The following is a 16,586-nucleotide window of genomic DNA, read 5'->3' on the forward strand; positions in this document are numbered from 1 at the left end:
ACACTTCACAGAACTTTCAATACATTCATGGTATGCTGAGTGTTCCTACAGACCTTGAAAACTCTGAACAGTTTGTGGATGTGGGAGAAAAAAACCTCTTTGCCTTGAATCTGTGATTACTTTTAATTACTTCAGCACCCAGATTTATATCATACGCCTCACTCATGACTTCTCTTCATTCAACTACCACACTTCATATCCTGAGAAAAACACTCTGAAGCAGGTTTGAGTTGATACAGCAGCAGTTTGAAAATAAAGCATTCATTAAGATTTCATGGGGAAAAATATTTTAGGCCGTTCTAATGAACGATTCATACATAAAGCTACGAAAAAAGTAATGTACTGTAATTCGTAAGTATTCCACGTATTTATTACTCTATGTCCCACATTCACTGCCACTGTATAAGTGCGCAAAGAGGTCAGGGTGGATGTCTTTATACTCTATAGGCCTAATTGTATTTTATTGTTATTTTAGAAGTTGTCTGTACTAGTTATGGCTAATACTGGCGCAGGACAATCACAGGAAAGAAGGAAATTAAACAACGAACTACTAAAACATAAAAGGGAAAAAGAAAGTGAAACACAACGATAACGTGAGTCACACTCGATCGAGCTATCAACAGATGGAGACAATTATCGTATTGTAAATTATTCAAAACCCACCCCGAATTGGCCCTCAGGTATGTAATATGTCTATTTTTATTCATAAAGTAACTTAACAATGCACAATGTGGTTGTACGTCAGTAGCCAATATTAAATTACGCCCCACTTCCATTTAGCACGGATGTTTTCCTTTTAGTCCGTGTTTGTGTTAGCTTACTATTTTCTTTCCCCTTGTCTCCCTGTAATGTTATATGTGTAAAGCGTCCGTGGGTTTCATGAAATGCACTATATTAATCTAAGTTATTACTACGTTGGTTGCTACAACAAACTCTTAATGCTTTGGCTGGTGACACAGTGACAGTGATACCCGGTTTAGCTCACGAGACATCCAAAGTAGGCTAAGTTACCGTATGCAACACTTGAAATGCAACAATGCATCTGTAACTTGTTCTTTTATTTTAAATGAATGATTTTCTGTCTGAGCAAAACATTCATTGCGACTATATGACCTCCTGGTAATGCTAACTCAGTAATATACAGTGGAAAATACAGAGAAAGAAAGACCTTTACAACAGCAGGTGTGGTAAAAACACTACCGCTTTTGTCAAAAGCAGCTGTTAGAATCAACACAAAATTAAAGTTACATACAGCCACTTTAAATATGTTGTTGTGTCAAAATGTGCTATATTTAAGTTGCCAAATTACATCAAACAAGACCAGAAATGTAATGTTTGTGACACTATGTACAACCCTGTAATGTGAACACGATTTGCATGTTAAACTGCTCGTTCTATAATCTGGTCTTTTACATATCTTTCCGGTTTTGTACAATTTGTGGATGTGTGGAAAAATTACAAAAGTCTCGGAAAAGTAAAAATGAATGAGGGTCCTTGAAACTTTAGAAACAAACTTTATCATCAGGATTTATTTTAACTCTGACTTTCCTTCACACAAATAGCAATGTGACTCTACAGGTTATACTTTGGTTATAATCGTTGATGAGTAGATCTTCTACGTGTTGTACATTTGAATGGCCTGGGAGGCCCGGCCAGTTGCCCTGGATACGCTCATGCTAAGGTAAAGTATCTGGTTCCCATTTAATCAAAATGATACGTTGTGCTGAGGAATCTCCCAGTGGCGTACAAGTGGAAGGAGTGGTTGCTATGCTGCGAACAGGCGGTTGCCATGTTGGGAAGCAACCACAGGGCCAGTCAAACAAACATCCCTTCTCTGAGTCACGGGCTGCCTCGCCCCTCCCTCCCCCTCTTCCTCTCGCCAGTCCACGGAATTCCCTCACTAAAATCGTCCTGACTTGCCGTTTGACAGTCTGTAATCATGCCTGATTTCTCACTCGCTCACTTTCAGTTCCCCTCTTATCCTTCTCCCTCTACTTTTCTCTCACTCTCTCTTCAACCACACCATCCAAGCCCAGACACTGCCCACTCTGTTACTTTCTTCTCTCGGCCTTTTCCAGTTCCCTTCACTCACGCACTTTCAGGCAGGTTTTGACAAAACAGCTCCTGGATGATATTTTTAGGGGTCGCCCGCCCCCTCCCATTTTTCTTCCCACCTTTTTCCACAAACACTCCTTTTCTGGAGGAGGAAAACTCAATTCGCTCCCTCATTACGGCCTCATCTGGCATGCATAGTTCAGCCCGCTGACCAAGTGCGGCTGTTTGTTTTGCCTTCTCCGTCAACAGACGGCAAGGGGAAGACCAGATCAGAGCAGCGTGGCGCCATGTTTAAAGAGAATCCGCTGTCATTTGGACTGAATTTGCATCTAACCTTTAGGCTGGTGCTCTTTCTGAGAGTGACTGGAGAGTCAGTAAAGAATGGGATAAAGCATGAATTTACACAACAAGACATGAGAAGTGCAAAGGTCAACCTGCAATGTCTTGATAGGAGATTTTAACAGAATAGACTAATGCAGGGCTCCAGACTAACTTGAACTTTGGTGCTACCAAATTTCTCAGGTGGTTGCACCAGCACATGATTTGGTCGCATGCACACTTTCTTTGGTACAGCATGGTATTAATCAAGGACCGTGCATGCTAGTTGCATTCATGCACCCTAGTTCTGCACTGATGTAAAGTGACTGTGCCTTGAGACTTGATATTTGCAAAATATTTGAATCTGAATTTCAACTAAATATTTCTCTCATCTAAGAGAAAAAAAAAGTCAGGAGGAGCTCAATGTTTCAGTTCATGCATCGGCCCCTGCAGGTTTTGTGTTTCTTACTGTCGCTGTGCTAAAGCTTCAACTGTGTTGCCCCGGTAACAACTTTAGAGTTGCCTGCAATGCACAGGCCACATTGCCTACAATTCACACACAGCATAGCTGGGTTAAACTATTTTGCACACTGCTCCACCTCGCTGTCATCCAACCTTTGTGTTTGAAGGCGTGTCTCATTGTTTCGTGTATGTAGACAAGGAACATTCTTGGGAAAAAAAGGAGTGTACAGTAAGAGAGAGAGAGAGAGAGAGAGAGAAAGAGAGAGAGAGAGCAGCAGATATCGGACCACACATTTCCTCTGTTTAGAAACACAACCTGCAGCGCTGGTGGGAGGATGGGCTTGGCCCAGAGTTCACAGGCCAAACCCGGTGACTCCTCGCAGGAGGAGAATAAGGGGGAGGAGAGGGAGAAGAGGGAGCCATTGCTGTGGAGGAGCAGCCGGTCAGGGGTGTGCAAGGTGTCTGGAGGCAGAAGCTGGAGATAAGGAAATGACAAAGACAAAGGCAAGGACAAGACAGACTAGGAGTTGCTCCAAAATGACACATCCATCTCTCACAAAGTGTGGAAGAAAAACTAGAAGTGTTCAAATGTTAAAAATGACAGAAGAAGAGTCCCAAGTCAAATTGATGCGATATTTATGTCAATATTTTGACTTATTTAATACATTTGACCTATTGTTACCCCATCATTTTGTTTCCTTTCTTGGCAGAAACAGGCTTATATAATGCAGTGATGATAAGCACAAAGTAAATAAAAATGTCTGGCTCTTTTGAAGCATGTCCTATTGATGAGAGGTTCTGGTTTGATGATCACACCCTTTCGAGAGTTGATATTTTCTTCAAATTAAATTAAATTACCCAAAGAGTTTTCAGACTTGACCTCATTCCACAGTAAACCGCTCAATCTTTGTGGTCTGTTTTAGTAAGTTACCAATCTTCAAATCAAAAATATTTTTTAGGAATATGCTGTATGCATTTGGTTATATTTCTGGAATATTCAGATAGCAGAGGAACTTAAGAATAGGCTTCATCTTGTAGATCATCAACATTGAAACCAGTAAATGGTCATGGCAGACAGTAACTCCTGGTATAGTCAGGTAAGAGTAATGTATATATTTTTTTCCTGTGTTTCTGTCTCACAAAAGCCAGGCTGGAAGCTGTGGCACGCCGCTTTGTTGTGTCGGCACGTTTCATAGGTTTTGAATGAAGGAATGACACAGTGGTTGAGCTTTAGAAGTGGAGAAATCATTGCCTAAGGATATGGGCAATTTTGCACAACTGTGCTGACAAGTCGGAAGAGAAGTGCTGACAAACTCAAGGAAGGGAGGGAACTATATTTGGGTATGGCAGACAGGGTGGGGTCATTTACATAGAGCCTTTTCATAGAGCACAACAACAGGCTGATATTGTTTAATGCTTCAACAGAATATGTATATAATTGCAGTTCCCGGAAATGCATAAAAAAAATATGTTTAAATATGTTGAAGCACTACCTGAAATGCTTAAAATAATGACAAACATCCATCAGTTACTTTATATAATTATTATTAGCACCTTGGTGGGTTTGTTATTTAAATATATACTGTCAAGTAGGCCTCCAGCTAGCAGCACTACTGTGTTCAACCAGTCACACTCAATAACATCTCCTAAAGTTTTGTCATAGTAAGCTTAACAATAAATAATGAATACATGTTTAGAACATAACATTACCTTGCATTTCCAGTTCTTATAATACATCCAGGGTGCGATTTGCCGGGGGGTGGATGTGTGGGATTTCCCCCTTTCTGGTCTACATGCCTCTGCCTCTGCTGAATTACTTTTTATCCCCAGTGGGGACAAAATGTAACCCCCCCCTTAAAGGGATCTATGCTACTTCACCAATTGACCATATATTATATACCTAAAAGTATTTTAAACTAAGTAAAGCGCTGTCACGTGAACAGTATATAGTGCGATAGAACGATACAATCCGAGCAACAGTTGCTGGTTGTATTTAGCTGCTACAGAGCTCCGGGACGCCGGCTACCAGCGGCAGTAGTTTAGCCGCCGATAGGTGACTGTGAGCCGGCTACAGGCACCGCCAGATGATGGTCCTTTCATGGGCCAAGGTAGTGGGGTTTAGCCAGAAAAAGTGAACGTCATGCAGCAATGACAGGCAACAAAACAACTAGTTAAGTTTAGGAAAAAGACTATCTCGCCGAACTTTATGCCGTAGTGGGCAGCAAGGCAAAAAAGATTGTGGGTTGAGTTAAAACATCTCCTGAGAAACACCCAAGCGTTTCCTGGGTGAAAGTATTTTGTTTTCGCCACAAAGTTGTCACGATTGTGAGTGTCTGTGTAGTGTTTCCTGTTTCTTATTGTAGTATTCTGTTTTCTTCTCTTGTCTTCTTTTACATCCTGCCTTGTGTATTCCCGCCTTTGTTATTGTCTGCCCCGCCCTGATGTGTTTTACCTGTTCCTATCCCTTGTGTCATCTGTCCCTTGTTTTACCTCGTTATCCTGTGTATTTAGTTTCTGTGTTTTCTTTATGTCTTGTCGGATCGTTGTTCTGTTCCGTGCTGTCTTGGATTGTGGTTTGTTAGTTTCTCTGTATGTTTCCTGTCATGTACTTTCGTGCCGTGTCTTGCTCCAGTTGTCTTGCTTCCTGGTTTTCTTGCCGTGTGGATAATTTTCCGAGTAAGTTTTTGCCTACCTTTAATAAATTCCTTCTATCCTCATTTGGGTCCAAGCCTCGCTATTTTCCTCCGTGACAAAAGTGAACTCTGCTCTCTGGCTTGAAAGCGCTGTGTTTTATGGTCTTTGGTGTTTTTTGCCCCCAACATCTCCTCCCAGGCAGCGCGGCAATGGTTATGTTTAGGGTTAAGGTTAGGGTTAGCTGCCTGGAAGGCGCCATTGGAGGCAAAAAACACCATCGAGCGTGTTTTATGTTGACACCGCGTTTGGCTATTTCATTTTGAGATTATTTTCCATTGAATATTGAAGTGCATAAATAGGTGTTTTGGCATGGCTGGCCAAGTGGCACTCATCCATGGTATTAAAAGGGGGATTTAAAGCTATAGTGTGTAGTTTCTGTCGCCCCCCCATGAGGAATTCTAAATAATGACGACAACACTGTCGGTGTTTGATGCAAGCCTTCCGTGATCGCACACAGCCCCCACCCCTCCTTCACGCAGTTGCTAGTAGCCAAAGAAGATACAGAGGATTAAAAAAACACGACGGACTCTTCAGAAGAGCTAATTATCTTCATTTGAGTTTCTGCGGGCGAAAGTCGTCGGACGACACAATCTTCTGAACATAGCCATACTGAGAAATACAGAGAGGGTTGTGTGGAGCTGATAGTCTTAATTAGCTTTGTAGCAACTCACTTGGCAATGGCTTGAATATAACGGACGTTCATTAATATCAAAAAGTTACGCACTAAAGCTTTAATTCTTGCATGTTTTGTTTTGCATGATCAAAAAAACACCAGCCCCCCACTGTGTAACGTCGCTGACGCCTGGAGACTGCCAAGCTGATTAGATGCAGCTATTTGTCCTGACATGAGTAGCACCTTGCTGCAATTTGTACATGCAAGCGATAGTGCACGTTTACATGTGTGAGTTTGTGCGCATCCAAACCAGAAGCCAATCGTTCAGCTTTTATTGAGACAATCTCCTCAGATTTTCTTCAAAACTTTGTTAATAGTGGAATAAAAGTGCATGAGCCAAATTACATTTTTTCCAAAAATGGCAACGTGACACAATGAAAAGCTATACTTGCATTTTATCATGCATCTACATAAACACCCATCATAAGCACATTATCTATCCACTTCTAAGATAACAGTTGGTGAGTCATGATTCAAAAGGATCAGCGCATTCTAAGGAGCAGATGTCAAATGGCAGCAAACTCAAACACTCAGCTCCTTTTATAGAATACATTCTTTATGCCTTTGTCATAATGAAAATGAACTCCAGTAGACAGGTTGCACATGGACATTGACATTCTACTTTAAATTGTGTGTGAGAGAGTTTATTTTGAGTGTCAGCTATTTTTAGAGCAAATGTCTGCACTTGCCTCAAATTAAAAGAGAGAGCTAGAAAAGAAATCTGGGCTCCTCATGGGATCAGGCGGAGCTGGGAGTTGAAACATAATCTGTCATTTTCTGGGCAGACGAGAAACAAACCCACTGGTTCACATCCAGAGACCTCTAATACATTTAGAAGACCGTCCAACCTGAATTTATCATGCAAATTGATGATTTTCCTCCACATTTCAGGCATTTCAGACCAAATGATAACCACTGCTGGGAGTGTTTTCTATAAATATTTCGCTGTACATTTTGAGCTTTTTATCTGTTGTAAGTATCCACAGACTGGACATGTAACATTAATGAAGACCTATTCTGCATTTATTTGTTAGCCAGGTTTTTGTCTAAAAGTGAATGGTTCTCCTGCAATTTAAACTCTAAAACTTTTGGAAAATATCAAATATTTTCAGGTTTTCTCATGGAGCTTTGGACTTAATTGATCCCAACAGACAGATTATAGAGCTGTGTTACTTATGAAATCACAGGCAGAACTGTTTGTGATTGTAGGGATTGAACATTAGACATTTTTGTTACAAGACAGACTCTTTCAACACAAGACTACCCTGCTGCCCCCTTGAGCATAAACAGTTAGCAAGTACTACTCGTCATTCGGCAAAGAACATGAGTTTCTGTTGTGATTACATGAGTTTATCACATGAGTGGTACCTCCTGAAATTAAACTGATAGCACTGAAAAAAGCCAAATAAGAAATATCACAGCTTTTCTAATATGATTGTAAGTAAGCCATTGACTAAATTAGTAATAACAGAAAGGCGTCCTGATATTCAAAAATGACAGTGGAGGATGCACACCGCAACAGAGTACTCTTTCTCCTGATGAGTCCAATCTTTTTTTATTACCGCACATCTGCAAGTGTGTTGTTGTGCTCATGCAAAACCAACGCAAAGCTATTTTCTATTCTTGTAGGCTGAGTGTGTTCAAGATTCATTAGCAATCAGTGAAATGTATATTTACTGTAGGTGTGTGACATGTACTCTTTCACGTTTAGGCTAGATGTTACATAGGGTCAGGAATTCCGAGGTGCAGACACTGTATTACATCTTATTTAAAACAGAGAAGCAAAAGTTAGTTATAGTTAGTGATGTGCGGATCGATACTAAAGTATCGATATTTACGATCCCAACGTCTCCTGCTCTAGTATCGATTCTCATATAAAAAGATCGATATTTAAACTCAGTAATTTGGAGTGAGTGTTTATGTTATCATAAGTAACTTGTTGTCACCAGAAAAGTCTAATTATATCCGGTTAAGGGAAGGAACTACTTCTCCTTCCGCCGGTCAGTTGTGTGTGCACTGTGGTTCTGTGATGGAGCCGGCCGCTGCAGCAGCCCTTCTTTAATTTCCCGCTACGAAGACTGCAGACTGCAGAGTGACTATGGCTGACCGCAAAAGGAGTCATGTCTGGCTGTATTTTAGCTGTAAAGACAGCAGTGATGCTGTGTGTGGAAAGACAGTGAAATACATATTTGACAATAATTATTTTTTTGTAAACATGAATGTTTTGTGAAAACAATTTGAGTTAACGGTTTTCAAGGGTGCCCGATTTACATGTGTTGTAAAGAACAGCAAAAAGTGGATATGGAATATTTTGTGACAAGGTTAAGAGTCAAACATTTTTTATTTGTGTGTAATTTTCAACCTGTTTATTATAATAATAATCTGTCTTTATAATTAAATAATATGAGAGTAGTTTATTGTCTTGTCATTATGCAGCTATAATTTGGAATTGGTAAGCCTACAGCCTACTATTTTACTTTACTTTAAACTAGTTGTCACATCACACTACAAATAAAATACGTAAAAAGTATTGGTATTGGTATCGGTATCGGCAATACCAGCCTGGGTATTACTTGGTATCGGATCGAATAGGAATTAAGTGGTATCGCACATCACTAGTCATAGTCAGTAAAATAGTGCAGGGCCGTTCAAAACATGCCTGTTCAGAACGGGCAAATTGCTTGGACTCCGGTATTGCTGCTTGCAGCTTTCTTTGAGAACCACTCATCCAAACAGCTTCACATTCGACCGCTTCCTCTGATCCTAAGCAACACACCCACCATTACATAGTTGCATCCCTGTAAGCAACGCTTCATTTACTTCCGGTTAGCTATTTGGGAGCAGGCTATTTCCGCAAAAGTGTTCATTCCAAAAGTTACATCGCTGATGCTTGAAATGTTTGACTTTATTACAATATAACAACTCCCGTGTCTCTATCTTCATCTGTTCTTGAATGTACTGTAGCGAGCGACGAAGAGCGAGCTGTACCCAGCATGCCTCATGTGAAAAGTTAAATGGGATCCACTCTCAATACACTACGCATTGTGTAGCTACACTACTAATAAATGTGGCCCTTAGGTCTCAAGAGCTCACACTCAACACTGCACTTTCTTGGGTCCTCAGTAATACACCCGCCAAGTGTAAAGCAGCCTGGATGAACATTATACGTACAGACTTCTTCCATTTTAGTAAATGAACAACTGACATTTTAAATTTGATTACATGAAGCATTTTTGCCAGATCACATTGCAGATATAAGATCATTGCAGATAATGCCCTCTAAGTTGTATGTTTAACTATTGTACGGAACATTCAACTTCCATCGTTGCAGCTTGTAAATTGTATCACGCAAGTCAGCATTAAGCAGAAGTACTGTTGCTATGGTTAGTCACAGCTTTGTCTGAGGTTAAAACTGTAAAACAGGTTTGCATTAGTTGCATTTGTAACATTCAGTTGTCATCCAATCGGAAGGAAATATTTTACGTGGATATTATGTAACTAAATTAAGTATAACATTACCAACCACAGTTAAAACACACACCCCGTGGTCATAAAACATAAAGAGACTTTTGAAGTTCTTTCTCATAGCTCTCTCATAGGTTCATTCTGATATCATGTTAAACCAATGTCGGTTTGGGGCTCAGTAACAGCTGAAAATCAGCATCACCACTACACAATGAATAGCACACAGTCCATTTGCTACACTTCAGTTAGGTAGTTCAGTTTAAAACATGCTGAGCCTTCGATGAGCTCACTCTTAAGGAATCTCACCACACACACACACACACACACACACACACACACACACACACACACACACACACACACACAGACAGCATCTTGCTGTGCCAGGGATGTCAACATCGTGCCAGAGCGAGACAAGCCTTCCTCAACATTCCACTCAGGAAGTGGTGTAAGGAAGATAACAAGCAAATGGGAAGGGGGAGGGGGGGGCAGTGTGTAGTTGAGTGTGCATGTATTTGTGTCTGTGTGCACATCAGCCATAAAATCTTGAATAAGCAACACAAGTGGCTAAGGCTAATTAATAGCGACCAGGAAGCGTGAGGTTTGTTTTCTTTGTGCAGCTGAACATGAAATTAGAGGCGTTATCTCGGCCCCTCAGGCCCCCGGTCGCCATTTTTTAATTGATCCCTGTTGAAAAAGTCAGGCCACAGGTCAGGCTGTGGAAACAACAGCTGTGGAGCTGTCAGAGGTTTTGATGAAGGGCACTTCAGTAGGGTAGGGGAGTGTTTTGCTGTTGGATGAGTCGCTGCCCACAATCTCAGATTTGTTCAGCAATTCAATGAGGTCAGACCAATTACAACTTTGTCGGCAGGAGAATGGGGATGTCATCTTCCTACTTAGCTAGCTAGCTAGCTACCTAGCCACTTCCATGAAGAAGTCCTACCGAAAATGGCCACAAAAATCGTGACAACCGCAGCAATGACAAAGCTGTACAGGTTTTTTAAGGTTGACTTTGAAAGGCTGAATAGAAACAATTCTTAGCAGCTCAGACAAAGTTAGTGACTAGCTGGTAAAGGAAGTGGAACTCCTAGCAGCTAAATAGCCAGATATTTCCCCCAGGAGTTGGTGGAGACCAAACCAGGGCTAAAGGGGGAGCCAATATTGGACCTGCAGATTGAAGGGTGTGTAACCCTAACTGTTTACCCATAACTTAATGAGACAAAGAAATGCCAGTGTGTGTCTTTCAGCTTGTTTTAATTGTCCCATAGGGTCACAAAAGTGAGATTTCCATGTGTTTTTGGTTTATAAAGCAGGTCGAGGTGCTATATAAATACTGTGAAAGTATCAAAACCCTCAATCACAGGGAAATGCACAAAGCCTGTATTCAGAAACTGTGCCTTTAAACGAGCATGTCAGGACTTCTGTATGGTTGTGATGTCACAACTATACATTATATGGGTAGAAAGTGACATTACATTCCCCGGCTGCAATGACCGTAAAGAGACGTTGAGAGTGCAGATGCAGATGACCCGAAAACGCTAACCAATAAGACCAAAACCGCAAAAACAGATCGTTTCAGACAGAGGGTGAATACAGGTATGTTATGAGTATATTACAGTATATATCAGACAGACAGATGTAAAAGTATAAACCTGAAAATTAGCATAATATGGGACCTTTAACATTTGTTTGCCCTGAAGTGGCAAAAATGTATTAATGCAGATTTAAATAATAAATGTTCCTATATTCATATTTTACAGAGAATTGTATTAGAAATATCCATCCTTATTACAGCGTAATGCAAGTTGTCTGTCTTATAAGTACCTTTTACAGTCCTTCCAGAAAAATGCAATTTTATGCAATGAAATTGTGGGAACCTGCAAAAATTGCGGGAACGTGGAAAAACTGCGGTTTCATCATGGCTTCATCGCGGGGTTTGCAGCATTTCGATGATGTTCACGTCGCATAATTACGTCACTTCATAACGTTCCCAGGGCAACAGGGGAAAATGGCTGCTCTTGTGTGAAGTAAACGCAACATTTTTCAACTTTCTGATAAGATATATGTGAGTTTTTTTTGCAACGAAAATGCGGGGATTATGAAATCATGCAAGCCTTGCATATTTTGCGTGGAAATCGGCAATTTATGCGCCGAAAGTGCGGCGTATTCGAAAAAATGCAGCCCCCGCATAAATATGCGGACTTTGGCTGATTATGCATTGAATTATGCGATCGCATAATTGCGTTTTTCTGGAGGGACTGCTTTTAATGACAACACAAACGCAAATATATATATCAGTGCAATATATCCCTTAAAAACAATGTGGTTCTGCAATGGCGTGGGTGGTCAAATCCAGCACCCCTCCTCACTGCGCTGTGGCCGTAGGTGGTGGTGGGTCAGATGGTCACATTCACCCATGAGTGGCATAAGGACAGTAATGGCCCTCCATGTTTATCTTTGTGCAGCCTGTCAGTCTGTCTGAAGTTGTTTTGTTCTTCTGTCATTTTTAAGCCTCGTTGCTTTTCTCTTCATCCTGTCATCTCTCCATCGTCCTTTCACACCATTTCTCACTCACTTGTTTCTTGTCACACACTCTCTCTTGCACACTCGTCTTTTGTTTCTGCCCCTTCTTTTCCCTTTTTTCCCCCTCCTGTTTTTAAAAATATCGCTCTCTTTGTCATTACATGCCCCATTAATCCTTAGCCAGTAACATAAGCACACCGCAGTGTCGTTGCATAGAAGTGTCTATATAAAGTCTCCCTCACCCCTCCATCCCTCAACCCCCTCCTCCCTTTCTTCCCACAATCCTCTATGCCTCTCAGCCCACCCGACCGACGCAGAGTTTCCTGGCCTTGGTTCAGGAAATTGCCGCTCCAAAGAAGGAGGAGGATGGAAACTTAGAGACGGCTGCTTTGCCTTGGATACAATAATAAAACACACACACACACACACACACACACACACACACACACACACACACACACACATTGAGAGAGAGAAAGAGGATGTACACACTGTCTGTCTTTGTAATTAGGCAAAGTGTCTGGATGTCTATTTTATCAGGACATAGTGTGGGAAAATGAAGATGCTCAAATGAACAAGGAAAGGAGAGGCAACATTTTGGAGCTGTTTCTCTCTTTTTCTGTCTTCTTTACTCTGCGTTGCCCTATTCTTACTTGCTTCTCTAAATCTTGCTCTTCTTCCCTTTATCACACTCCTCACTAGCCCTTTTCAGACATGAATTCTGTAACGTTGTTGCTCAGCTTCCTGTTATAGAAATGGCTTTTTGGCATTACAACATAGACGTAAATGTTCCACAACGGCTCCATTCAAACTGACCGGAAAGGTACGGATATACAGCTACAATGCTAATGCAATATTTGGTACCTGGTGCGTGAGAGGGAACAGTAGCACCATTGGAGTACAGGGGTTAGTTAGAAAGCAAAAATATCAGGAGTCAACGGGAGTGGTCGCAGTCCTCTCACATATCATCAATGTCCCTATTAATTAGCTTATTAATATATAATTCTGCTATTTTTTCACCGACATTCTGACAGCGCATAAGAATAGTTCAAAATGACACAATGTCAGTTTGTGACTGTCGTTTAACTCCTTTTTGCTCACGTGTTGTAGCCAATTGTAAAGTGCATGCCGGACATGTGTAAGAAGTTGGCATGAAAAAAAGTTGAAAAGCTTTGGAGACTGATAGTCTGACGACTCTAGTAGTGTTACAAGTGTTTTCCTATGCACTGTGCGAGGATAAAAATCGATGAAAATACATTTTTACAGACTGATCTATGTTTCTTTGTCAAGTTAACATCTAGATTGCCGTTGCAACATTTCTTTTTTCAAACATGAGGCTGCTTCCATCCCTCTCTCCCTTCTTCCTCTTTTCTCCTTTTTTCTTCTACTCACACCTGCTTGTCACGTCACTTTGCTCTCATGTCTCTCTTTGTTAATAGTTGCTCTGTCTCTCCTCTCCTTTCTCTCCCTAACATTTCTTTCAACATCCTGTGGTCCTCAGTGGTGAAAGAAGAATTAGCCTACGCTTTTCCTCTCTGGTGTTCCTCAGTTCCGGTGACTCAGTCTTGCCTTCGAACAACTTCGGGAGTTCCCTTCTTATATGTGAGAAAAATATGTGTTTTCTTAGTGTTTGCACACACTAACCCCAGATCCCTTCAACAAAGAGAGAAACACAAAGGCCAGTCTGTGACAAAGGCTTTACTTTAAACTGTCTAAAATACAGTGTTCTGCAATGTATATAGATTTATGATTGGATGTTCTTTTCCATAATGTTTCTTAGGAATTGCAACTTGGTCATTTGATCAAATAAACCTTATTCTTGTCAATGCTCATCTTTGTACTAATGATTTGATCTTAGAGAGTTCCATGCGCACCCAAACTCCAAATCAATCAAATACCTACAATCTCTCATCTAAATGAACTTTTCGCTTTCTGGAACCCTTGATATCTGAAAATAATTTCTTCCACTTTGGTTCTCTAGCAGGTGCTACTACCTCAAACCATGACAGCAAATGTCCCATAGACTCAAACCGAGGCAAAAAGAGAAATACTGGATTACTGAACGGAATTAAAATGCTGGAGCAAGAGGTAGAAACAAAGAATTACTATTATTTTTGTATGAACACGGAGGGCTTTGGTGAAGCTGTTACTGTAAGTGTTCTTCAACCAGGCATCCAGCAGTGTGCATCTTTAGCTCTTGGTCCTCATCTCTCGCCTCTTTGATGCCAACTGGGCTTCCTCACTCCCCATGCCAGGAAACCACAAGGCCTTGGTCCACACTCCGCCTCTAAAAACTCTTACACACATGCAGACACAAGGACAACCAATGTGAAGTAAGTCTGTATGAGCATGTACTGTACTTCTCTCTGATATACACACAAAACTATAACCACAACACACACAAACATGTATACTGACACAAAAAGTTTTCTAATTCACTTGTGTGTGTGTGTGTGTGTGTGTGTGTGTGTGTGTGTGTGTGTGTGTGTGTGTGTGTGTGTGTGTGAGGCCAGACACACACACACACACACACACACACACACACACACACACACACACACACACTGACACAATCACTGTAAAATCACAATGCAGCGAGCCCGAATACTCTGCAGATGACGTGCGTTTTGCCCTGCCACAAATACACCTCCGGGCTCCTTTTCTGTCAACACTGGCGTCTCCCCTTTTTCCTTCAGTTGTAAGTTGTTGGCAGCAGGTTGCTATGACAACATTAGGTTGCCAAGGCAACCGTGGTAAGGAGGTTGCATAACTTAGGGATGACTCCCCCACCACCTCCTCCAGGTTCTGTGGTTTTGGATACTGTACTGGGCACTGGGACAACATGGCTGACTCACGCCAGACGGGGCGAGTTCTAACCCAAAATAAGACATCAGAGGAAAAAAAGGTTCCACAGAGAGAGTAAATGACAAGCTTCTTTATAGTTTACAGGCCTGAATGGTATTTTTTAACAGAGAATGATTCAAAATTGAGAAATGTGTTTGATCAACACATCCTCATACCTAAACAATATTAGAATTGGATTTCCAAAGACTCCCAAAACGACACATAAGACCAATACTGCTGCATGGTGGCGGATTAGTCATGTGACTGTTGTATTTAACATAACGGGTGCAGTTTTGAACAAGTAGTTAATGTTGTTGGTAACGGGACTAGTCAGTCCTTCCAGAAAAGTTTTTTTGTGATTGTTGCGGGCAAAAATCCTTGATTGTGCAGCACGTTTTCTTAAAAAATGCGGGATATTTATGCAATTTTATGCAATGAAATTGCGGGAACTTGCAGAAATTGCGGGAACTTGCAAAAACTGTGGTTTCATCATGGCTTCATTGCGGGGTTTGCAGCTTTTCGATGATGTTCACGTCGCGTAATTACATCACTTCATAACGTTCCCATGGCAACAGGAGAAAATGGCTGCTCTTGTGTGAAGTAAATGCAAAATTTTTCAACTTTCTGCTAAGATATATGTGACTTTTTTGCAACGAAATTGCGGGGATTATGAAATCATGCAAGCCCCACATATTTTGCGTGGAAATCGGCAATTTATGCGGCGAAAGTGCGGCGTATTTGAAAAAATGCGGCCCCTGCATAAATATGCAGACTTTGGCAGATTATGCATTGAATTATGCAATCGCATAATCACGTTTTTCTGGAGGGACTGACTTTAGGAAGTTTAGGCAACATAAATAGATAGGGTTAGTTAAACATCAGGGACTAGCTTCAAATGAGTCAGGTAAAACTACTAAAATGAGGACGTAACGTGACGTCACGGACATCATTGTGTCATAGACTAAAGTCCGTAAAACTTCTGTTAATTTCAAAATGATAGTGGACTTGTTAGTTTCACACGGAACACAAACCCCAATCCCCTGAGTGAATGCCCTGTGATTGTTTGACCCGTACCTTACCCCAACCTACCTCTATATGTGGAATTTAGCGCTCTCATACTTTGTCACCTTACTTCCCCGTATGCTCTCGCAAAACATAATTGTCGGTCGTTATGAGCTGGATGGAAAAATGGTGTGACAGTTGTAAACCAAAAAGAGATAAGACTGCAGAGACTTCCAGGGGTTCTGGAGTTGATTTTAGAGGATCTCTATTCTGTAGTAACATGTAGCCATAATATAGTGGCTTCAAAGATTCAACAATGGAACTAAACAAGTAAAACAGTCCATGGTATGGACAATACGTTCTGCCAATACCACAATGCAATGCTCTGCATTTTCTAGAAGTGATAAACACTGACTCAACAGCTGTCAGGGATTACGCAAAAATGATGATAAGTGTGAATGGGTGAATGAGGGACTGGTTTTGAACACAGTTTAAGTTAATACAACTTCATGTTTGCTTTGCAGAGAAAGTCTACGTTTTGCCATCTCTG

This window comes from Sander lucioperca, chromosome 7, assembly GCF_008315115.2.
Source record: "Sander lucioperca isolate FBNREF2018 chromosome 7, SLUC_FBN_1.2, whole genome shotgun sequence".
Taxonomy (NCBI): Eukaryota; Metazoa; Chordata; class Actinopteri; order Perciformes; family Percidae; genus Sander; species Sander lucioperca.